This window comes from Lissotriton helveticus, chromosome 7 (assembly GCF_964261635.1).
Source record: "Lissotriton helveticus chromosome 7, aLisHel1.1, whole genome shotgun sequence".
Taxonomy (NCBI): domain Eukaryota; kingdom Metazoa; phylum Chordata; class Amphibia; order Caudata; family Salamandridae; genus Lissotriton; species Lissotriton helveticus.
Window position 1 is genome coordinate 90,769,110 of NC_136068.1, and position 26,194 is coordinate 90,795,303.

The window sequence follows — 26,194 nt, forward strand, 5'->3', positions numbered from 1 at the left end:
TTACTGTATGACACATCATGTCACAAGGAATGACAGATACGTCAGTTTTACTGACGTATCTGTCTGGGGCAAAAAGGAAGCGTTGGTGGAGTTGTGTCTGAAGCGTGACGCAACTCCAGCAATGCAGGGGGGGAGGGCTATGTATATAGCACTATGTCACTCTTATGCCTGCCATGAGGCAGGCGTAAGGGTTTGACACATTTGCATACTAGCGGTGGTGCAGTGAAATCTCATAGATTTCACTGCGTCACTTCTACGAGGCTTATTTACTTGGGAACACCCCCAGCATACATTATACCTGATGCAGGTATAATGTAGCGTAGGGGTTTACAAAGTGGCGCATCTGCTTAAATGTATCACTTTGTAAATATGGCGCAAAAGGGGGCATGTTTTACACTGCTGATGAGTCACAAAATGTGACTCAAAAGCAGCACAAAACAGTCGCAAGGCCTCATAAGTTAGGCCCTATGTTTTTTTTATTGTATATATTGAAAGGTGATCTTCCCTGATTGTTACCAAAAGATATGTTTACAGTCTGCTCATAAGGATGTTACAACATATGCTTATTAGAGGCTGCACTCATGCAAAGGTCAACAGAAAGAGCTTAATGGGTTAACACACTTGCTCTTCGGATGACCCCAGCACTCAACGGAGCCATCCCACCCTCCCCTCAGTGCCTTGAGACCCTTGCGGGTGAGTAGCTGTGCCTCTCCAACCCCCGATTGATTGATTGATTGATTGAACACGCTTGGTTGGGGTGGATGACAAGCAAGTGACAGGTTTGATTTCTGATTCATCATTCATTCCTCCTGAAATAAATGGAATACTACTCAGTTGACAATATTATAATATATTTGCCCTGTAATCAATCTGCACCATTTTAAGCATTACATAACTGTTGTTAGTACCCCACATTGAGTGGTTCTCATATGTAATGCATGGTTGAGCTTCATCCATGCAGTAGGCCACCAAGCTGGTTCTTTGTCCTGTGTGTTCGTCACTCTGAAAAAAACAAAAAGTGTAGGTTAATGACATACATTTTAACCCGTTGGCCGCTGCCGCGATTTCGCGTCAGTGCGGCCTTTTTAAAAACGGGCGGGGCTGCGACGGCCGTTGAACGTGCGCAGCACCAGCCAGGTAGTGCTCCGAACGTTCAACGGCGGGCAGGAGCACTTAACGGGTTAATAGCCAGCTTTCAATTCTCTTCTAAAACCCACAGCACATACAGTATCAAAACAACAAAAAAACATTTGTGGAAAGTCTTGAATGGGCAATGTGCTTGATAAAATGCGTAATTTGTTTCTAAGTTCTTAAGAACGCCTACTGTTAGAATGACTACAGTATCTGTAAAGGTGGTTCTTAAACGTCTTTTACTAACTACAGGAAAAAGTAAGTTGTACACATTGAAACATTGGAACGTGTTGCACACAAAGAAGTGTGTTTTCCTTGTGTAATGCTTTTGTTTTGGTAACCTATTATGTTAAGAGTTATACCGCAACCTCTGACAGCAGATTTAGGGTTCACAAGTATTTTACTGCCAACAACACAAATTAAAAAGGCACAACACAGTGATGCAATACCTATACAAGGGAAGTGCTGCTGTTTCACTCTATTCCCTCTCCAAGGACACCTTTTCAGCAACTTCTACATCTGTTTGCAATATGAGAAGCTGACTGTAGTGGTGCCTGCTTTAGGCAGAAGAGGTGTGCTTCAGGTTACACATGCATTTTATATGCACCAATTACATAGCCAAGCTGTCTCTCAGTATACCAAGAGCTTCTGCTCCAAACACCTGATCTATCCCTCATTAGACAATGCTTCTTCACCAAAAGACAAGAGCCACACAACGCTATTGCTACTTGATTTATTCCAAACTTGCCACCAGCTCTGCTTTTAGCACCTTTAAGCCACCACTCAACCCAATGAAAACCTATGTCTGCTGCGTATCGCCACAAAAGACCACAACACAGAAAGATTGCACATCACTGCCACAGATGACATATGTATGACCCTGGACAGAGGAGACATGGTGGACCTCATTCTCACGGACGTCTCTGGAGCGTTTGACATGGTTTGCCATCCCATCCTTATCTGATGCCTACAGGAGACTGGCATCCGAGCACCCACTCTCCACTAAATCTGCTCCTTCCTGACGGACAGTACATAAGCTGTCAGCCTGGCCCCATACTTGGAAACTTAAAAACATGTCTGTGGAGTGCTACAAGGCTTGCCCCTCAGCCCTACCCTCTTCATTGCTTCCATGCTCCCTCTAGCCAGGGTCATCCATAACCACAACATCCACATCCTCTCCTATGTCGATGATAAGCAACTCAAAATCTCCCTCTTGGACAAGGCACACAATGCATGGAAAAAGTTCACAGCCTGCATAACTGAAGTCACCAACTGGATGAAGTCAACTTACTCAAGTTAAACACCGACAAGACAGGAATAATTATTTTCAGCAAGAAACTCCTTACCATGGGACTCCACCTGGTGGTTGGCCTACCTTAGACTTACACCCATGCCAGGGACCTCAGAATCATCACAAACATCAAACTGGATATGCACGTTAGAGTCAGTCCCCCTATGGAGCTTTATTCCAAAGTTGTTCCAAACGTTTCCAGACTTCTGTAACTTCTTCCTGAAGTTCCTATGGGGTGCCAAAGTGTCTAAAACATAATCCAAGTGTCTGGATTCTCCAAGATGGCACCTGAAAATTTGGGACTTCAGTTCCAACAATCCAGTTGGACAAAATCCTTATAAATCCACTGGGCACACTGCAGGCTGGGGATTCTTGGCTGTGATGGTCTAAGTGAGGTATGTTAACCTGCAACTAGCAGGGAGTCCACTCTTTATTCCCTAGGAAACATGGTATATCAAAAGGGCTGCAGTCCAGATAATGCAGCAGGTGCTGTCAGTCAGAATGCAGGGCCTGATGGCGCAAATCAAGTTTCCAGCTTGGAAAGCCTTCTTATGCTCTTAGTTTCAAGCAGCAGATCTGAGGTGCTCTGCACCTCTCAGATATTTGTTAAGTGGTCTCTGGGGTCAAGCAGAAGAGTACTCCTGTCCAATGAGGTGCATAGCAACACCCTCAAGCATGATCACTTCCTCCAAAGTCTGGCATAATCTTCTCCCAGAAAGCACTATTTCTCCAAAATTCAATATGGCTGAATTTGTAGTAGAGGAGCAAGAACTAATTCAACCAACCTCCAGGATGGCTCATTTCCATAGCTCTCCTCCCCCTACCATCTTTAAATTCCTGCATTAAGCCTGCTATCTGGCTGGGTCAGAGGACTGGGGATAGATGGACCTGGTATTCTCGGTCTGTCCTCTCCTACTTTGAAACTCCATGGTTTACGGCACCCCCTGCTCTGCATTCCTATGTAGCAGAGCTCTCTAGCAGAGCTATGTAGCAGATAACCTCTCACTGGGTGGGCACTTATTACTTCCTCAAAGCAACCTGGCTACTCCTCTTAACTCTGACCAATCGGGGGAGACCACAGGTAGGCTGAATTTTGGCTTATAGATAAAAAAGTCTTATAATTACTGTTCCCGTATATTTCAGGATAAATTCAACAATAGTATATTGATGGATTTATCAATACCATTCGCATAAGTCCTTGAATGCTATGTGTCAGGAATTCCTAGCAACAGTTCTTCATTAATAAACTATTGCCATGTTAACGCAAGTGGCTCAGTATCTACAATGGGGAACATGAATGTACAATTTCTCCAACACAAGGGTCTATAAAACATCTTTTATAAGGACCCTGCTTATAGCTACAGGACCACCACCCCAGGACACTAGGGGAGACTTTAGGGGTCCTGAATATGCCAAAAAAGTGTAGATCCTCACTCTACAGTGCTCCTAGCACAAAAGTTGATTTTGGGAAACACTTTACTACAGTGATGGTAGTGAAATGTGCAATTTCTCTATCCTCAGGGATAAAAAACAACTTTTAAAAAGGGCCCTCCTTATAAGTACCTGATCCCCACCCCTGGAACACCTGGGGGAGATCCTGGGGGTACCTAATATGTCAATATTGTCGTTTTTTACTTTGTAAGTGCCCCTACTACCGAAGTCGAGTTTAGGCACAGTTTACATTTAAAAGCAGAGCTACAACACAAGGCTGCTTTTAAAATGACCACATTCAAGTGCAGAAAGGGCTCCTAGCCTCTAAACTGCCATGCCCTATTATATACTACGGACTAAAAGGTAGTTTTAATCCCCCTGCCCTATTATGTACTAGGGGCTTATTGGGTAGATCATGCCAATCATATGTGTACCCTAACACATGGTGTACCTTAATGTGTGTGTGTTTTCACTTTGATTTCACAGTGTTTGCATCATAGCACTGGCCCTGAGCCTCACTAGGTGGAGCCCAGGGACAGTCAGTGTCATATTACCACTGGTACCAGTCAGCAAAAAATGGGGGAGCCCAGGGCGCAGGATGCTTTGAGGCAGTGTCTGCAGTCATCCTCAGAACAGCCTCCGAGGTGCATGAACCATCAGCAAGAACTCATGAACCTTTGTTGGACATTAGGAGCCAGATGTATGACCTTTTTTAGCGGCAGCAAATGGGAAATTGGTCCGTTCACAACTGCTTAATAGGTCTGTGCAATGTACAAAACCTATTTTGTGAGTCAGTAACCTATTACTGACTTGCAAAATACGGTTTGCGACTCTCTATCAGGAAGGGGTGTGCCAAGGGCGTCAATTCCTAATAGCGAGTCGCACTTCTATTTACGTATGTTTTACGACTGCAAATGAACTCACAAAACACTCGTAGTTTACCATCTTCAAGTAGGTGGTAAGCCACTCACTAACGGGAAAGGGTCCCAATGGGACCCCTTCCTCTTTGTGACTGGCAGCCAAAATATTTTTTAAGAGCAGGCCATGGTCCCACGGATCACTGCCTACTCTTAGAAAATGAAACAGAAACTTTTCCTTTTTAAATGTTTCCCATTTTCCTTTAAGGAAAACGGGCTGCATTTAAAAAAGCTGCTTTATTTAAAAAGCAGTAACAGACATGGTGATCTGCTGATTCCAGCAGGCCACCATTCCTGTGGGTGCTGGCTATTCCCAATGGGGGTGCAAATTGTCACCTGCGTCATGAATATTTGCGACCCCATTGGGGACACTGTTGTACATTCCATTTTGCGAGTCAAAAATTGCGAGTTGCAAAACAGCGCAACTTGCGACTTGCAAAATGGAATGGTCGTACATCCGGCCCTAGGTGTATGAATTATGGTTTGCATGGGTGTTGTGCAAGTTATGGATTGAATTTCTAACCAAAACATATGAATTTCGGAGGGTTTCAGTTTTAACATGATGATATTTCTCTCCAATATAGATATGTGTGAGTGTTTGTGTGTGTAGGTGTGTGTGTGCACGCGTGGGTGTGTGCATTTGTGTGTGTATATATACCTATATATATATATTATCCGTAGTGTTGCGTACCTTAAAGATGTCACCAATACAAACATAAGAACAGAGGCCGATGACGCCTGAAATGGCAGAAACCGGTCCCCGGAAGCTTGTTTCCTTCCCAGTATAAGAATTGGCTTGGTAGTTTGGTTTGCCCTGTTCCCATCATGCACTGGGACAGGAACAGACTAATTTGCATATAGCCAAGTTCTGAGCTGGGATGGTGCAGTGAGCTAAAAAACGGTGATGGATCAAGCCCTGATCTTTGGACTGGGTAAGAGTGGTCTGCTTAATTCAGGCACTCTGTTCATCACCACCCCCTTTTCTGAATCATTTTGTCCACCATAAGCGTGGAAGGGTATACTCAGATGTGAGTCCCTTGCTCATTGCACCATCAGGATTCAAGCAAGCCGGGCCGACGACGCCTGAAATGGCAGAAACCGGTCCCCGGAAGCTTGTTTCCTTCCCAGTATAAGAATTGGCTTGGTAGTTTGGTTTGTCCTGTTCCCATCATGCACTGGGACAGGAACAGACTAATTTGCATATAGCCAAGTTCTGAGCTGGGATGGTGCAGTGAGCTAAAAAACGGTGATGGATCAAGCCCTGATCTTTGGACTGGGTAAGAGTGGTCTGCTTAATTCAGGCACTCTGTTCATCACCACCCCCTTTTCTGAATCATTTTGTCCACCATAAGCGTGGAAGGGTATACTCAGATGTGAGTCCCTTGCTCATTGCACCATCAGGATTCAAGCAAGCCGGGCCGACGACGCCTGAAATGGCAGAAACCGGTCCCCGGAAGCTTGTTTCCTTCCCAGTATAAGAATTGGCTTGGTAGTTTGGTTTGCCCTGTTCCCATCATGCACTGGGACAGGAACAGACTAATTTGCATATAGCCAAGTTCTGAGCTGGGATGGTGCAGTGAGCTAAAAAACGGTGATGGATCAAGCCCTGATCTTTGGACTGGGTAAGAGTGGTCTGCTTAATTCAGGCACTCTGTTCATCACCACCCCCTTTTCTGAATCATTTTGTCCACCATAAGCGTGGAAGGGTATACTCAGATGTGAGTCCCTTGCTCATTGCACCATCAGGATTCAAGCAAGCCGGGCCGACGACGCCTGAAATGGCAGAAACCGGTCCCCGGAAGCTTGTTTCCTTCCCAGTATAAGAATTGGCTTGGTAGTTTGGTTTGCCCTGTTCCCATCATGCACTGGGACAGGAACAGACTAATTTGCATATAGCCAAGTTCTGAGCTGTTATGGTGCAGTGAGCTAAAAAACGGTGATGGATCAAGCCCTGATCTTTGGACTGGGTAAGAGTGGTCTGCTTAATTCAGGCACTCTGTTCATCACCACCCCCTTTTCTGAATCATTTTGTCCACCATAAGCGTGGAAGGGTATACTCAGATGTGAGTCCCTTGCTCATTGCACCATCAGGATTCAAGCAAGCCGGGCCGACGACGCCTGAAATGGCAGAAACCGGTCCCCGGAAGCTTGTTTCCTTCCCAGTATAAGAATTGGCTTGGTAGTTTGGTTTGCCCTGTTCCCATCATGCACTGGGACAGGAACAGACTAATTTGCATATAGCCAAGTTCTGAGCTGGGATGGTGCAGTGAGCTTAAAAACGGTGATGGATCAAGCCCTGATCTTTGGACTGGGTAAGAGTGGTCTGCTTAATTCAGGCACTCTGTTCATCACCACCCCCTTTTCTGAATCATTAAGAACAGAGTTGGAGATTTAAACCCTGATTCTGAGATGTGCAGCATTTGGGTGACAATTACAGCACCTGGTAATTACTGCTACCCTGGTTTGGCTTACTTGCTAGGTGATGTTACTAGCTTCTTTTCTGATGCCTAACATGTGGAATCAGTAGTTACTTCACTGAATACCGAATGTTTAGCATTTATTTGTGAGCATTTTCTCTTGATGGATTTCACCTGGTTCTTCGTGGTGAAATCTGCCAAGGGTAAATTGTGCACTAAATTTATACAGACACAGTTCAGAATCCAGTCAGTGCACAAACTTCTATTTGCACTCTGATGGAAATACAAAATACAACTTGGAATCAGGGTATGAGCAAAATCTGCAAAGTTGTAGAAGGTAGGGATAGGTTATGTTAACAGAGAATTGTTCATGTCTGTTTTGCTATTGTTATGGCCCAGCAGTGCAGAAGTGTTCAAGTATATTGTACTAAATTTTAATTATATTGCTATAGGGCCTAATACCCCTTATGGAGCTATTTGCTCCGTGAGAGTGCTATGAATGGAGTGTGTTTGTCAGGCAATCCAAAAAGGTTGTGTATATTTTGTGCATGATCCTCAGAGAGTGCTCTTGCCATGTGCTGTCGCTGGAGGTGGATAAGCCAATAAACTTACAGGAAGAGATGAACCAGAGCCGAGCAAAAGGCCTGGCTCAGTCTTATTGCCCATGCACGAGCCAAGACCTAAAAACGTTTACTATGTAAATCACATAACTAATATCACATAAAATATGATAAAGTTGTTCAAATTTCAACAAAGTGTATTTCTCTAGCTTGTTCAGTTTTTACATTAATATGTCACATTATAGCACCGCACTGAGAAGTACTTATTAAAGATATAAGGAAAAAAGATTTTGGGTGAAATAAAACATTTGCCTAAGATCAAACAATTTAACAGATGAAGCTACGATGTATCCCGGTTTTCTGGTTGCCCTTTGTACAAATCAGCAAGGAAATGGGCAACTCTGTCTTTCCTTATTTTAATGCTATTTACACCCCCTTGTGACCTTTTAATATATGTTTTTTTTCTGATGTAATAGTATCTTCGGCCTCACAAGCAGTGGAAATGTCCTATAAAAATGGCAGTATAACACTCTCTTGCACAATAACATTTTAGAAAAAAAGAATGCATGTTAGGTCTCCTTTTTTGGAGTTAATCTGTGACAAGCAGCTGCTGAGGTGTGTTTGTCAATGGGGAGAGTGGAGAGATATGCTAATGATGTCTTTCATCTTTCTGCACCAAGGGGCAGATTTACCATGTAGTCATGCCGTGCAGTGCAGCAGTTGCAATGCTGCACTGTGTGAAAAGCAGAGTGGAAGAGGACGCCATAGTTACAGAAATATGGCACTCTCCTCCCCTTTCCCATCGCTGGTGCTGAAATCAACTGCCGTGCGCCACGCAGACCTTTGCATGATTGTGCAAGGATGTCTCTGTGAGACTAGCATCAGTTTTGTACTGGAAGGGTACCCTTCCAGTACAAAATGCTGTCATAGACTGACTTTAACCCTTTTCCCTCTTTCTATGGGTGTTTTAAAGTGCAGCACACTTACAAAGTCGGGAAAGGAAGAAGAAATGAAACCATTTCTACTTCCTTGTGCCTACTTCAACCTGCTAAACCCTGTCAACTTTATTTAGTAAATAGGGTTTAGCATCAGAAAACTTGGGTGGTTGCATGGAAACGCTCATGTTACACCCATGCTATGCTCCCTTGGGGCTAATTTGCAGCTTTTAGCCCTGGAAAGTAAATTGAAAAAAAGATTTTGTGTTACATTTGTGATGCAAACACGGCATAAAATCTTAGTAAATCTCCCCCACCCCCAAACTTTGACACCTTGCAATTGGGCTAAAGAGATGTCGATGCAGCGTACACGTTTGCGGAAATAAGCCCACGGCCTGAGGCTACAGCAGCCCAGGCTACAGAGCACGCAGGGGGGCGGGTGGGCGGTGTTTAGGGCTAAAGCCCTTTTAAATCAATGGGGGTTGCTTGCCCGGCTGGAGGGGACAAAAATATGATCCTCAAGAACTATGAAGCAGGTGTCTATCTGAGCCCTACTACTTGAGACATCTGGCAGTGAAAATATGTAGACAAGCAAATTAAAGTGTGGCGTAGACAACATCCAGTGTGGAAAGAATGGCTTTGTGGAAGGAATCTGACAGGTAAAACAATCTGTGCTTTCGAAAAATGAAAGCAAACTCAATTTTTATTTCGGTGAGGCACTACAGTGAAATACGCAATAAACAAATACCAATTATTACCTTTATTATGACCACTGGCAGAACACCTGTAACACCACAAATGCCCAAACTAATGGTGTTACAGTTAGACTCCAAGGGCGTCATTTATAAAAAGTGACGCATCTCCGCGAGAAAACAGCGATGCGTCACTTTTCATTGTGCCCTCCTTTCGACACCAATGATGCGTCATATTTACAGTATGACGCCACATGTCGCAAGGAGTTACAGATACGTCAGTATTTCTGACGTATCTGTAGATGCAAAAATTACGCATTGCTGGATTGTGTCACAAAAGTGGCGCAACTCAAGCAATGGGTCATTACACATGGGCAAGTGAAATGTGCCTGAGGCAGGCATAAGATATTGATGCATTTGCGTCCTGGAAATGGCGCAGTGAAATCTTATAGATTTAACTGCGCCACTTTTACGACCCTTTCTTGCATCAGAATGTCCCCCCTGCATACATTATACCTGCCGCAGGTATAATGTGGCGCAGGGGTTTACACAGTGATGCATCTACCTAGATGTGTCACTTTGTTAATATGGTTAACAAGGCTAATATTTTACACTGCTCGTGAGTCACATAAAGTGACGCACCAATGGTGCAAAAGTGATGCAAGGGCTCATAAATAAGTCCCCAAATGTCAAACCAATCACAAAGCCACCAATTTTGCATTCCGGACCAATTCCTTTAGCCATAAATCTCCAACAGATTTTATATGGATGCCATAAATATGCTGAAGCCACGCCCATAAATAGAAGAGAAGGAGGAGTGTGTGATTCCTGTATGTGTCTCCCCTCCCAAGGTTTCAGATCTTTCGAAGCGAAGGTGACAAGATGTCAAGAAAGAGTACCATGCAGCACTGTGCAGCATCACAACAAATGGGGAGAGAGGACCCTCATCGAAGAGTCCACATTATGTAAATAAAATCATTTCATGTTGAAGTACAGTCTACTGTTCTTGGCAGAGATATCTTATCATGTCTAAAGCCCTGATCTGCCAGCAGGGTGCCCACCTGTTCTAGAGGTGCATGGAACCCATCAAACCTCTTCAGTAGTAATGAACACTGGCCACTGATGCAGCTACTGATCAATCTATTTATGATGCTTTACTCCAGTTTCCATATAGAAGTAATGTTGTCAATAGATCTCTGACTGGGGATCAGAACAAGTTTCTTCTGCGGTAAAAGAATGTCTGAACATGGCAGATGGCCTGACATCATTTATAAATATAGTGCAGAGTCTCAGCAACCAAAGCTTATTTTTATCAATTGTCCTTAACAGCCTGACAGGTTCGCCATCATGTCCTAGTGTTTCACTCATCCTCAGCATGAAAGGAACTAATGAGGTCAGTTGCACATTTTATCTAAACTGTGTGAATGCATGAATATTGTAATGGTTTTAATTAACGACACAATAAAATATTATTATTAAAAAAATTATGTAGTAATTGGATATTGTGTTGATCTCCTTTACAGAACTAGAACCATAGTAAGGTTTGATTACTTTACCAGAATATCATGTCTGATGACTAAATACTTACCCAAAGTATGAATGCGGCCGGTGTTGGAGGAAGGAGGGTGAAATGAGTGAAACATCAGAGTATTACCTACGTACACTTGTCATGATCACATCTGTGGAAATATCAAATGATACATTATCCAAAATTATAGTATAAGAAATTCTTTATGAAACGTGTTAAGACCTGAAGTTTTGCATTTATATTCACACCTTTCAGAAACACAGAAATACCAAGAAAATAGCTCATTTTCCTACATATGTTCCTAGATACTTTTGCAGGCTAGTCCGGTGCTTTTGATGCTTTCATAGCCTAGTAAAGTATCATGAATATACTTGGTCTATGGTTCTAATTCATGTTTCAATTTACAAATTTCAACTCTTAAACCGCTTCAAGTGGACATGGGAAATTTACCGACCTTCTCCTTCGGCAGAGTAAAATAGCTGCCAAAAATCATAGCCTAGATATTGGGGACCAAATCATCAACAAGGTCACTATGTTCAGATAAGTATACATTTACGATATTTGACCTCACTTATGTATACCTTGCTGACATATATATGTACAAATAACGGTGATGGATCAAGCCCTGATCTTTGGACTGGGTAAGAGTGGTCTGCTTAATTCAGACACTCTGTTCATCACCACCCCCTTTTCTGAATCGTTTTTGGCCACTATAGGTGTGGCAGGGTATACTCAGACATGAGTCCCTTTCTCACTGCTCCATCAGGATTCAAGCAAGCCGGGCCGAAGAGGCTGAAATGCCAGAAACCGGTCCCCGGTAGCTTGTCTCCTTTCTGGTGAAGAATTGGCTTGGTAGTTTGGTCTGCCCTGTTCCCATGATGCACTGGGCCAGGGACAGACTAATTTGCATATAGCCAGGTTCTGAGCTGGGATGGGGCAGTGAGATAAATAACGGTGATGGATCAAGCCCTGATCTTTGGACTGGGTAAGAGTGGTCTGCTTAATTCAGACACTCTGTTCATCACCACCCCCTTTTCTGAATCGTTTTTGGCCACTATAGGTGTGGCAGGGTATACTCAGACATGAGTCCCTTTCTCACTGCTCCATCAGGATTCAAGCAAGCCGGGCCGAAGAGGCTGAAATGCCAGAAACCGGTCCCCGGTAGCTTGTCTCCTTTCTGGTGAAGAATTGGCTTGGTAGTTTGGTCTGCCCTGTTCCCATGATGCACTGGGCCAGGGACAGACTAATTTGCATATAGCCAGGTTCTGAGCTGGGATGGGGCAGTGAGATAAATAACGGTGATGGATCAAGCCCTGATCTTTGGACTGGGTAAGAGTGGTCTGCTTAATTCAGACACTCTGTTCATCACCACCCCCTTTTCTGAATCGTTTTTGGCCACTATAGGTGTGGCAGGGTATACTCAGACATGAGTCCCTTTCTCACTGCTCCTCCAGGATTCAAGCAAGCCGGGCCGAAGAGGCTGAAATGCCAGAAACCGGTCCCCGGTAGCTTGTCTCCTTTCTGGTGAAGAATTGGCTTGGTAGTTTGGTCTGCCCTGTTCCCATGATGCACTGGGCCAGGGACAGACTAATTTGCATATAGCCAGGTTCTGAGCTGGGATGGGGCAGTGAGATAAATAACGGTGATGGATCAAGCCCTGATCTTTGGACTGGGTAAGAGTGGTCTGCTTAATTCAGACACTCTGTTCATCACCACCCCCTTTTCTGAATCGTTTTTGGCCACTATAGGTGTGGCAGGGTATACTCAGACATGAGTCCCTTTCTCACTGCTCCATCAGGATTCAAGCAAGCCGGGCCGAAGAGGCTGAAATGCCAGAAACCGGTCCCCGGTAGCTTGTCTCCTTTCTGGTGAAGAATTGGCTTGGTAGTTTGGTCTGCCCTGTTCCCATGATGCACTGGGCCAGGGACAGACTAATTTGCATATAGCCAGGTTCTGAGCTGGGATGGGGCAGTGAGATAAATAACGGTGATGGATCAAGCCCTGATCTTTGGACTGGGTAAGAGTGGTCTGCTTAATTCAGACACTCTGTTCATCACCACCCCCTTTTCTGAATCGTTTTTGGCCACTATAGGTGTGGCAGGGTATACTCAGACATGAGTCCCTTTCTCACTGCTCCATCAGGATTCAAGCAAGCCGGGCCGAAGAGGCTGAAATGCCAGAAACCGGTCCCCGGTAGCTTGTCTCCTTTCTGGTGAAGAATTGGCTTGGTAGTTTGGTCTGCCCTGTTCCCATGATGCACTGGGCCAGGGACAGACTAATTTGCATATAGCCAGGTTCTGAGCTGGGATGGGGCAGTGAGATAAATAACGGTGATGGATCAAGCCCTGATCTTTGGACTGGGTAAGAGTGGTCTGCTTAATTCAGACACTCTGTTCATCACCACCCCCTTTTCTGAATCGTTTTTGGCCACTATAGGTGTGGCAGGGTATACTCAGACATGAGTCCCTTTCTCACTGCTCCATCAGGATTCAAGCAAGCCGGGCCGAAGAGGCTGAAATGCCAGAAACCGGTCCCCGGGAGCTTGTCTCCTTTCTGGTGAAGAATTGGCTTGGTAGTTTGGTCTGCCCTGTTCCCATGATGCACTGGGCCAGGGACAGACTAATTTGCATATAGCCAGGTTCTGAGCTGGGATGGGGCAGTGAGATAAATAACGGTGATGGATCAAGCCCTGATCTTTGGACTGGGTAAGAGTGGTCTGCTTAATTCAGACACTCTGTTCATCACCACCCCCTTTTCTGAATCGTTTTTGGCCACTATAGGTGTGGCAGGGTATACTCAGACATGAGTCCCTTTCTCACTGCTCCATCAGGATTCAAGCAAGCCGGGCCGAAGAGGCTGAAATGCCAGAAACCGGTCCCCGGTAGCTTGTCTCCTTTCTGGTGAAGAATTGGCTTGGTAGTTTGGTCTGCCCTGTTCCCATGATGCACTGGGCCAGGGACAGACTAATTTGCATATAGCCAGGTTCTGAGCTGGGATGGGGCAGTGAGATAAATAACGGTGATGGATCAAGCCCTGATCTTTGGACTGGGTAAGAGTGGTCTGCTTAATTCAGACACTCTGTTCATCACCACCCCCTTTTCTGAATCGTTTTTGGCCACTATAGGTGTGGCAGGGTATACTCAGACATGAGTCCCTTTCTCACTGCTCCATCAGGATTCAAGCAAGCCGGGCCGAAGAGGCTGAAATGCCAGAAACCGGTCCCCGGTAGCTTGTCTCCTTTCTGGTGAAGAATTGGCTTGGTAGTTTGGTCTGCCCTGTTCCCATGATGCACTGGGCCAGGGACAGACTAATTTGCATATAGCCAGGTTCTGAGCTGGGATGGGGCAGTGAGATAAATAACGGTGATGGATCAAGCCCTGATCTTTGGACTGGGTAAGAGTGGTCTGCTTAATTCAGACACTCTGTTCATCACCACCCCCTTTTCTGAATCGTTTTTGGCCACTATAGGTGTGGCAGGGTATACTCAGACATGAGTCCCTTTCTCACTGCTCCATCAGGATTCAAGCAAGCCGGGCCGAAGAGGCTGAAATGCCAGAAACCGGTCCCCGGTAGCTTGTCTCCTTTCTGGTGAAGAATTGGCTTGGTAGTTTGGTCTGCCCTGTTCCCATGATGCACTGGGCCAGGGACAGACTAATTTGCATATAGCCAGGTTCTGAGCTGGGATGGGGCAGTGAGATAAATAACGGTGATGGATCAAGCCCTGATCTTTGGACTGGGTAAGAGTGGTCTGCTTAATTCAGACACTCTGTTCATCACCACCCCCTTTTCTGAATCGTTTTTGGCCACTATAGGTGTGGCAGGGTATACTCAGACATGAGTCCCTTTCTCACTGCTCCATCAGGATTCAAGCAAGCCGGGCCGAAGAGGCTGAAATGCCAGAAACCGGTCCCCGGGAGCTTGTCTCCTTTCTGGTGAAGAATTGGCTTGGTAGTTTGGTCTGCCCTGTTCCCATGATGCACTGGGCCAGGGACAGACTAATTTGCATATAGCCAGGTTCTGAGCTGGGATGGGGCAGTGAGATAAATAACGGTGATGGATCAAGCCCTGATCTTTGGACTGGGTAAGAGTGGTCTGCTTAATTCAGACACTCTGTTCATCACCACCCCCTTTTCTGAATCGTTTTTGGCCACTATAGGTGTGGCAGGGTATACTCAGACATGAGTCCCTTTCTCACTGCTCCATCAGGATTCAAGCAAGCCGGGCCGAAGAGGCTGAAATGCCAGAAACCGGTCCCCGGTAGCTTGTCTCCTTTCTGGTGAAGAATTGGCTTGGTAGTTTGGTCTGCCCTGTTCCCATGATGCACTGGGCCAGGGACAGACTAATTTGCATATAGCCAGGTTCTGAGCTGGGATGGGGCAGTGAGATAAATAACGGGGATGGATCAAGCCCTGATCTTTGGACTGGGTAAGAGTGGTCTGCTTAATTCAGACACTCTGTTCATCACCACCCCCTTTTCTGAATCGTTTTTGGCCACTATAGGTGTGGCAGGGTATACTCAGACATGAGTCCCTTTCTCACTGCTCCATCAGGATTCAAGCAAGCCGGGCCGAAGAGGCTGAAATGCCAGAAACCGGTCCCCGGTAGCTTGTCTCCTTTCTGGTGAAGAATTGGCTTGGTAGTTTGGTCTGCCCTGTTCCCATGATGCACTGGGCCAGGGACAGACTAATTTGCATATAGCCAGGTTCTGAGCTGGGATGGGGCAGTGAGATAAATAACGGTGATGGATCAAGCCCTGATCTTTGGACTGGGTAAGAGTGGTCTGCTTAATTCAGACACTCTGTTCATCACCACCCCCTTTTCTGAATCATATATATGTACAAGGCACATATATGTGGATTTCTATACACTTACTGTGTCAATATTTTGGTCCTCGATATTTATGTTACAAACTTTTGCCAGGTCAATATCTCCCATACAATATTCTGATATTCATCTTTCGGCAGCCATGATAACCTAGATACCAATTGTATTTATCAATAGGACACCATCTCTGTATCAGAGAATTTTGAAATTTCCAAATTTCCAAAAAGCTAGCTACACTTTGGATGCCTTTTGCCAACAATTTTCAACGGGAAAATCCCAAGGTCAATGAACCCAAAAGCTATTTTATTCAAACCATACCTGAGTTGCATCCCCAACTTCCCTGAAACTTTCCCCACTTTTTTTGTAAACTTCAGTTGTTGGTGGTTCTAGGGATTCTTCCCCAAAATGCAGTGTCATCACTCTCTTACTTGCTGCAAGTGTTGTGGTATGAGTGCCCTCCTCACTCCAACCTCTGCTGCCAACCCATTGATTCTAACTGATTGTGACTGAGACAGAACCTCAGATGAGTTATGGGCTATGCCCAGGATTGAATGCAATATGAAATCAATATTTCATCTAAAAAAACTGCACTACAATTCCCACAGCACCTACTCACATGGGTCCTTGGTGGTCAACATTTTAACATTGTGAACTACTGCCCTATTGTCCATTGCAATTAGCAGTTTAAACATAGCTTAAACATAAAGTCAAAGGCAACAATAATGTTGCAAGATCAATTGTATGAGAGGGTGTTAGACCTGGGATCCCTGATTGGCTGAGGTAGGTACCTTAGGCCAAGTAGGGACCCGCGTTCCAACGTCAGGGAAAGGAAGGTCACCTTTTTAGCTAGCCCCGCTCACCCTCTTGGTAGCTTGGCATGAGCAGGCTTATCTTCAAGGCAAATGTGTTAAGTATTCGCAACCACGCTCACAATAATCCAATGATGACGCCACAAATAGACTCCACACGAGTTTATAAAACGCTATAAACTTTATGTAAAAAAATATACGATAAGACCACACGATATAAAACCAACATATGAGGTTGTGTAATATTTCTTCTGGCCGGTTGTTAGGCCAGCCAGCCCTTGTAAGTTCTGGTGATGTCAATGAGCACTTCTAAACATTCTCCTGTACTCCTAATCACATGTCATACAGTTCGTAATGCTAGAATCAGGTACTTTTGCAATGTAAAACTACTGTAATCCGACACTCAGCAATGAAAAGAATGCAATGCGTAACGCAACAATCAGGCACTTTGCAAGGTAAAACAATGCAATGCGTAACCCAATCACCAGATATGTCGCTCTGCAATAATAAGGCAATGCGTATACACTAATCAGGTAATTTGTTATGCAGGAATAATGCAATGCGCAATACGCTAATCAGGTAGTTTGTTATGCAGAAACCAGGCAATGAGTCATACAACAATCAAGTAGTTTGTTATACAGAAATGTTGCATTGTGTAACACGTCAGTCAGGTACTCCGCTCTCAAAAACAGAATACTACGTAGTACACTCAGGCCCTGATCACCGCTCCTCTTCTGACCTTCGGTCAGCCTCTCACAGTTGCCCCCAACACAGTACGATGTAATTCCAAAGTGCAGCTTTGCATTCCGGTATCACCACTCCTTTTGGCAATGTGGGCCGCAATACAAGCCAAAGCAGAGGCTCCCTCTGCCAACACGAGAGAGAGGTCGAGAGCGTCTCCCTCCAAGCTCGCGCCCTGCCCCAGGAGTCAACACACATTACCTGGGGGGGCATGAACCCACTCTCCACTGCTCGTCCAGCGGCTGGGCCTCCAAGCAGCTTTGTGGAATGGCAACTGCGGCTTGGGCCGGCAACTCAGCTCCTCCGGGCTGCTTTACTTATGAAGATCTCAGGCTGCCACAAAGCACACACACACAGCATCGCTGAATCTTCCTTCACTCTGAGTACACGATCCCTGGGCACTCCACACACGAGCCTCCGGCTGCACGAAGATCACACACGTAGCATCGCTGAGACTTACTTTACTTCCGTGCACAGGATAACATGTCAACTCCTCACGAAAGTCTCATGGTGCACAACGCACCCGCCCACAATGGCGTTGAGACTCATTTGGGTTCCGGTGCACACAATGACAGGGCCAATCCTCACGAAAGTCTTGCGGTGCACAACGCACCTGCACACAACAGCGTTGTGACTCACTTGGCTTCGGGTGCACATGATGACAAGGCAAATCCTCACGAAGGTCTCACGGTGCACAACGCATCCGCACACAACAGAGTCGAGACTCACTTGGATTCCGGTGCACACGATAACAACGTGACTCCTTCAAGGGTCCCAGGCTAGACAGAGCACACGCACACAGCGTCTCTGAGACACACTAGGAATCACAGGGCATGCCTTACGAAGATCTCAGGCTAGACAGGGCACACGCACACAGCGTCTCTGAGAGTCTTCTTTGGAAACATTTGTGCACCTGTGTTTCCGAACAGGGCGCTATCTCACCTCAGGCCCTTGGGGAAAGTTACTTCAGGACACAGCACACTGCAAAGTCCTTCAAGCAGAGGGACACAGCACACAGAAAAATCCCTTTAGCCTTTCCTTGGTTGAAACAGCAAACTGCAGGCCAGCCCCAGATCACACAGCAAGAGCTGTCCTATCCATCAGTCTCTTCAATTGTTTCTTCCTTGGCAAAGGTCCTCTTGACAATGAAGTAGCTCCAGTCCTGTTCACACTTGATCATGCCATTCTCCAAAGTTCAGGGGCTTTAGTTGTCTTAGTAATACTCCTTAATGGGGTTGAAGTCTCTGTGCTTCAGGGGGCACTGACCTCTGCTCAAACCAGTTCTGGGTGCCTCCCTGCCCATGACACCTCTCTTACTTTGATTAGTGGGGGTCTCGATTCTCAATCACTCGTCAGGAGTTCGGACAATTGTTTTATTGCAGCATCCAAGGCCTCTTCACCTCTAAGGGCTTCTCCTCCCCCTACATTCCAGATGCAGGTCAGCCTGTTGCTGTCTCACCTCCTCCCCAGGTCAAGACATTACCCAGATCCTATCGATTTCAAATCCAGACAATCAATCCACAGCCAGACACACAGAAATGTCAGAGCACATAAACGCCGCCACTTTCAAACGAGTGGCTTCTGAACACACAATGCAAAACCACCTACATAAAAAGATGTGTTATTACATTGTGAGCTCAGGCATACTAAACTTTACCTTTCCATCTTAAGCTTTTGGGAGGACAGGCTAGAAAACATATTAAACAGCCCTCCCATTCTGTCCTATGGGCAAGATGGCCTTTCAAGAGTGAAAAACGAAATGGAGATTATTTCACTGTCAGGACATGACACACACCTTAGTACATATCTTACCTTTCACATGCACTACAACCTGTCCTGGGGGACATTAGACCTACCATAGAGGTGTCTTAGGTGCACAGAAAGGGAAGGGTAAGGTCTGGCATTCGAGTGCATTTGACATAACAACATGGCAGTTTCACAAACTGCGCACAGGCCCTACAATGGCTGGCCGGAGTTCCCTTTTTAAGGCTACTTGTATGGGTGACACAAATAGTGCTGCAGGTCCACCCACTAGTAGCAGTTGCATTACCAGCCCTGGCACACATAGTGCACTTTACTAGGGACTTCACTAAGTAAGGCAAACATTCCAATCATGGACAACACATTACCATTACTTTATACAGGGAACACTTACACTTTGGCACTGATCTAAGTTGGCAACACTATGTCAGAAAAAGGTCTAGGGGGAAAGCCAAAAGTTTAGGGACTTTAGCTAAAAAGGGCCAAGTCCTTCAGAGGGTATACGATGAAGGGAAAATAATCAGAGTTCTGACAACACCAAAAAACATATAAAATTGACTTCACATTTGACAAACATACAGTAGAAGCTATTGCTAATTTTAAGAGAGATGGGAACAGGTTCTTTAGTAGGTTAAAAAGAGATCAATAGGTGTACTTGCTGAGGAAGAGGTACATCTAAGTTTTAGTTGTTCAAAGTTAGAATGTGGTGCCACTATAGTGCAATTTTGAATTCTTTTGGGGGGTAAAAGAGGACTTGACTGGTGGTGAGTTCAACATTCTAGGGCCATTTTCAGAGAAAAGGGGCTTTAGGGTGGCTTTATTCTTACACTTCAGGATTTCAAGATGAAGGGCTTTTTAAAATTGCATATCAGTCAGCAGGCAGCCAATCACAAAAACCATGGTGTTTCCACTACAGTCAAAAGATTAAGAATCCCTATCAAACATGCTTTCTGAGAGTTCTCAGATATATCAATGATTACATGAAACAGTTCTATCATACAGTGGAGTTTTGCCAGAGAAGGTGCTGAATGGCCTCTATAAAAATGATTCTTAGACAGCACTAAAAATATTTTATTTCCCAAAACTCTTGGGAAAATAATATCTTGGGAGATGAGCATTATGAGCCTAACCATTCAGCCTGCACTCGCCCTTAATTGAGTTACACCACCTCCTGGTCAAGATTTTACCTTAGCCCAACACTGAATATTAAAAGCCAATGGTTATTAGTTCCATTTATTCCTCCAGGGTGTTCTTAGCCTGAAGTTTCTTCATTTTCCATGCCATCATGCCTCCTCTTAATAACTTTGCAGTACCGTTGACAACCATCCGCAGAACTGAACACCTGTATATTGTATACATGATCTATTCTAGTGTATTTTCCATGGAAAAATCTGCTTGCAAGAGAGGTTTTAGAACTAGGGTAGGTGGGAACATATATTATGGTGGATGTGCCTGACCTGTTTTGCCACTACCTCTTGGAACCTGATGACTTTCTGGTAATACAGAGGGTGATATCAATGGAGGATTGGAGAGACTGGAGAGTCAGTGTGAACTTTACTTCAGTAATGTGATAGTGTGGAAACACACCTTTGGTGTGTTTACAATTCGAGAGCAAATAGCAGAGTAGGTTGATGCTGATGGTTGACAATGGAAATATGATGTAAAAGGTCTTCCTAGTTTTAACACTCAGGTATTGACATTATGATCTAGTGATGTTTGCGATAATGGCACTTCTTGGTGGGACTGTCTCAAATTTCACCAATGCACATATCCCATTATCATCAATTCTCTGGACTCCAATACTGATAACACAGTAATGCACATTTTCAGGACAAGGATTTCCTCTGGTTCCTAAGGCTGCCATGCCATGTCCTCTTTCTATGACAACAACCCATTTGTCCTTTGTCTTCTTCTCTGAATGGAAAATGCTTCCAACTTGGATACATAATCGTGCCCACACAACCCAAACTCGGTGCCCCTGGAAGTCTGTACTACTCCAACATCTGGGTCATCCTGCTGTGGAACTCTCATGCCTATCTTGCTTTCAAAACCTCTAGGGCATTCCAAGCCACATTCCGTCATTTACTGGCTCCTCATGTGTGTAAGCTCCTTTCCTCCTGATCAATTACCCATCTTATTTAATTAACAGATACTTTATACCAATGAACTTGTGTGAAGGTGAGCAAAGCTTGCCTTGCATTGTATCAGGTTCCGAGTTGCTATACCCGCTAAAAGCTACTGCCATCCCTGAATACCTGTACTGAAATTGTTACCTACAATGGACAAGGGAAAGGGAATGAGACAGAGAAAGAAATACTGGACTGGAGCTCACTCTTTGACACTGCAACATCTTTATCCAGGGACAGCACAATACACACCATTATGATGTTTTATAGTTAATTGGGGCATCCAAATCCTTGCACCTTTGAAACATTGACCAGTGGTTGAAAGCATGTTCTAAGGGGATGGGAATCACACACCAACAGTGTCACATATAGGCGTACTGTAACAATTGGCTGGGAAGGGGTAATTTCCAACACCAACATCCTCCCTCACTTCACATTTCATGACTGCATCTTAGCACCCTCCTGCCCTGAATTCAATGCCTTTGTTTGGGAGCAGTATTTCATATTCTCTGCAATTTGTATCACAACTGGCTATTGTGTTATAGAGAGAAGCATTTTGAAGTGTTGTGCACAGATTAAACCTCATTGAGATATGTTGACTCTCCATTCACCTCCTCTTGTGTTAGCAACAGGAAGATAAGGCTTACCACTTCTGTCTGCTTTATCCTACTAAGGTCCTTCATTATTTCTTCATAGTTTCTTGAAAAGGTCAGCTTTTTTTTCATGGCTAAAGATTGTCAATATATCCAACAACACCAACTAGGTTGGTGGGTGAGGTTCTTCTAAGGTGCTGTTACGGTTCGGCAGCGGTGTGGCAATGTGTGGAGATACTTCTTGCACAGCGGTGCTGCATCTGAAAAACAGCCACAAGAAGAGTGATGCGTCTATTTCTTCTGTTCTTTAAGTTTCTTCCAGCTCCCAGCAGCACAGGCCCTGAACTGAAACAGTCACCTCCTGGCAGGTAAGAACTCTCATAAGCAGAGTTCAAGGAAGCTGGGGGTGACGTATTTGTGTCCCTGAGCCTTCAGAACAGAAGGCTAGCACACGCAGGCCCTTGGAGATCCTCTTCAAGCAGGGTCAAAGCAAAGTTCCAGTCTTCGTCATCTCCTTGGCAGAAACAGCAACTGCAAGCCAACCCCACACAGCATATATCAAAGGGGAAGTACTCCTTCTCACAGCTCTTCAGCTCTTCTCCTTGGCAAAGGTTCCTCGAGTCCAGAAGTGATCTAAAGTTCTGGGGTTTTAGGTCTAATACTTATGAGAAGTTAACCTGGCATATGATGTCCACTAGTTCTAGTGGGCACCTTGCACCAGTCTAATCAACCCTTATTGATGGTGGTTGTAAAGTCAACCTTATAGAAAGCTATCCTAGTGGTAGCATGAACCAGCAGTCTTCAGGCTAAGACTTCAGTAGGCGAGTTAAGCAAGTTGTTTTTACCAAATATAATCCCTTAAGTACCAAATGAAAGGACACCACACAAGGTATATATCAAATATATATGTATTTAATCTAAACACAACCCCTCTGCACTCTTTATGACGTTAGAGGTCAAAATATAATACAAGTCACACAGTTAATATACGATAAGTTGCACAGTATACGTTATGCTCTAGGGGCCTCACAAACCATATACTAAGAAAGTGGTATAAGAATTAAAAATCAGGCATAGGGCCTGTGGAATCGCTGGGGCTAAACTAATCGACCAAAGGTTAGGAAGTAGGAGGCCCACGGGAGCCGCGTGCAGTGTCTAAACACAGGCGCGGGTTACCATTGACTTCTATAGAGTTCGTAAAAGTTACAAATATGCAATTTAAGGACACTTCCGGATGGACTAGGATGGAACCCTTTTAAACTAGGACACTTCGAGAGTCAAGACCCACGGGAGCACCGGAGTACTCGTGTTACCTCACCCAGGGAAGCCGGGTGCATAGGTGTCTTTTCGTGTCGGGTTTCGTCGTCGTTTTCTAAGGAGAGCTGCAAAGAAGTGCTGCAGACGACCATAGGAAAAGTGTCCGGGTGGATCCAAGGGTGGATCAAAGATCTGAAGGACCTGAAAGCAGAGGGGACAGAGTCTGGGTCACTAGCCAGTGAACAGGAAGGTACCAGGAAGGAACCAGGCGATGTTGGGTGCTTGAAGGTAAGTTTGTCTCTTCAGCCACGAGGTCCAGGAGGCATCAACGATGACCAGGCGCTGAATTCAAGCTTTCCCACAATGGATCTAGTTGACTGCGGTGTCGGTATCCATATTGGACCCAGCAAGCTTTGGCAACCGCTACCCACGCAGGATGTCTAGATTGGCTCTGTTGCAGACCAGCAAGGTCTGTCGTGCTTCTCCTTTTCAATGAAGCTGGAGCAAGCCTGAAGAAACCAGGAAAGCAAGTTAAATTCAAGATGACATCTTCAGGGGGCTCACTAGCCAACGGGCAAGGAACCAGGAAGACGCGTTGAGCTCAAATGTAAAGGTGGGGCCCACGGGACACTCACCGAGTGTGGGGGCCTGGGCTTCAATGCAAATGGTGCTCGGGGCTGGGGCTTCTCGCACCCCAATGCACAACTTACTGAGGCTTCAGGAAAGGAGTGCAGGTAGCAAAATGTAGGATGTCCAAGATGTCCGGTCCCACGTCTCTCGTGTCCGCCATGGGTCTCAGCTTTGCTGTGGATGTGTGTCGGGGTCAGAGAAGTCTGGAAGTCCAGTTCTTGTGTTGCCGAGTCTTCGGGTTCCCACGGGAGCCTTGAAACTGCAGAATAGCAAAGTTGCTGTTGGTGCCTGTTTGCACAGGGTGGTCACTCCTTGACCACAAGGGAGATATCTTCCGTCTTCCAGTCAGAATGGATTGTCGAAGATCCAGGATATGTCTTTCAAAGATTCGTCCAGGGTAATCTAAAGTCCTAGGGACACAGCTCCTATACTTATACTAAGGTTTGGGGCTGGACTACCTGGCTAGGTCCCTCCTATGGGTGGACCTGGGCAGGGGGTGGTTACAGCCCCTTCCCTTTGTCCAGTTTCGCACCAGAGCTGGGGCTGAGTGCCCCAGCAACTGGTTTGAACCGGGCTATGCATGGAGTACCTTGTGTGCCCCAGGCAGTGTCTGTAAAAGCTCTGCTGATGCAGCCCTTCCTGCCCCATTACACAAAACCCTGTCTGGGGAGGTGCTGGCACCTCCCTGGACACGAAGCCTATTGTCCAGGCCTCCCCTGCCGGAGTTTCATCCAGCAGCAGAAGGTCAGGCTCGTGTCTGTGGCAGCAGCATCCATTTTGTGATGCTGAGGCTCTGTTTAACTTTAACCGGGTAAAGCAGTAACTACATGTCTTCTCCCTCTAGAAGGGTGGAATGCTACCCCCGTCCCCAGGACTGGCGGAGGGTAATATTCCAAAGTGTTTGACACCTTACACGACATGTTTTTGATAAAGCCAAACCAAAGTTAGCGTTAACCGCGAGGATTATAATGCACTTAAGAGTATATGGTATGGCTATACCATAGAACAGCTATAAGGAAATGGTTTCAAAAGCTGCAGAGGGGCTCAGCTCATGCTAGGGCACCCTCTCACATAAAACCAAGCACTCTGCCTCCAGGATTGTCGAGGCCTACCATAGGAGTGGCTTATAGGTGTATATGTGTCTATATATAAAGGTAGATAATGGGATACTATATCTAAGTAAGGGGTGATTACACCACCTTACCCAGGCTGTGTGAACAGACCTGTGGTGTCGGTTTGGAAGGCAAACCAGGGGTGGCACAATACATGCTGCAGTCCCTGGTAGGCCTAAGGTGCATCTATGCCCTGGGTACCTAGGGTGCACTATACAGGGGCTCACAAGGGTGACCCAGTAACCAATCTGGTATGTACCTAAAGTACATGGTATCAATTTAGAGAGAGAACAGCTGGGCTGTGGGTCTTATTAGCAGGTCCACAGCCACACTAAAGTCGAAAAACCAGAGAATCACAGCAAAAAGTGGGGGTGACCTTAGGAAGCAGACCATACTCTCCTACAATACTTATCCCCAAAATGTCTTTGTTCTCTTTGTGAAAGCGTCTCTGAGCCCAGTCCAAACAAATTCTGTCCTCACTGGTGCAGTATGATTAGAGGGGGGTGGAGGCAGCATTGTGCAAGGGAGTCAGGCCCTATTCAGGCGCAAGGAAAACTCCTTCCACTACTCTACATTCAGCTAAGGTCTATTCAGCTCAGCTCTGAGTCATCCAGGAAGGGCCAGGCACACCTCAAACCCCCTCAGTGGCTGTCTATAGTGAATGCACATCCACAGCCCCTGTCACTCCAAAACCAGACAGCCAATACACAAACAGGCAGAGAGGCACAGAAGGGTTCAACAAAAAATGCCTACTGTCTAAAAGTGGCATTTTCAAACACACAATTTAAAAATCATTTTTACTAAAAGATGTGTTAATAAATTCGGAGTTCAGAGAGCCTAAACTTTATTTCTCTATCTTGTCCCAATGGGATGTTATACTTGTAAGATTTCATAGCGCCAGGATGCTCCTTTCGGAGCGATAGTTTGCGCTTTATAAATTTCAAAATAACATTAACATTAACATTAACAAAGTATTTTCCATTCCATCCTATGGGATAGAGAGCCTTTCAATATTGAAAAACGTAATTGGCAATATTTCACTATAAAACAAGTCACACACACCAGTACATGTCCTACCTTTCACTTACACTGCACCCTGCCCAGAGGGGGTTCCTTGTGCCTACAATAGGGGTGCCTTAAATATAAGAAAAGGGAAGGTTAGGCCTGGCAAGTGGGTGCACTTGCCAGGTCGACATGGTAGTTAACAAAGTGCACTCAGCCACTGCCAACGACAGACGGACGAGGATGTCTCCCGCCTAAGCCTACAATTCTTGGTGATTGCTACGGCGGCGCCCAACCCTTTCTTTCCACCGGCTGGTGATGTTAAAGGTTAAAATAAAAATAGTAGCTTTAGAACAAACGATCCCCCAAGTGAATGGATGGTGTCGGCTGACACCTCCACGAACAGACAACAAGGAAGCAAATCACTCAACTTCTTT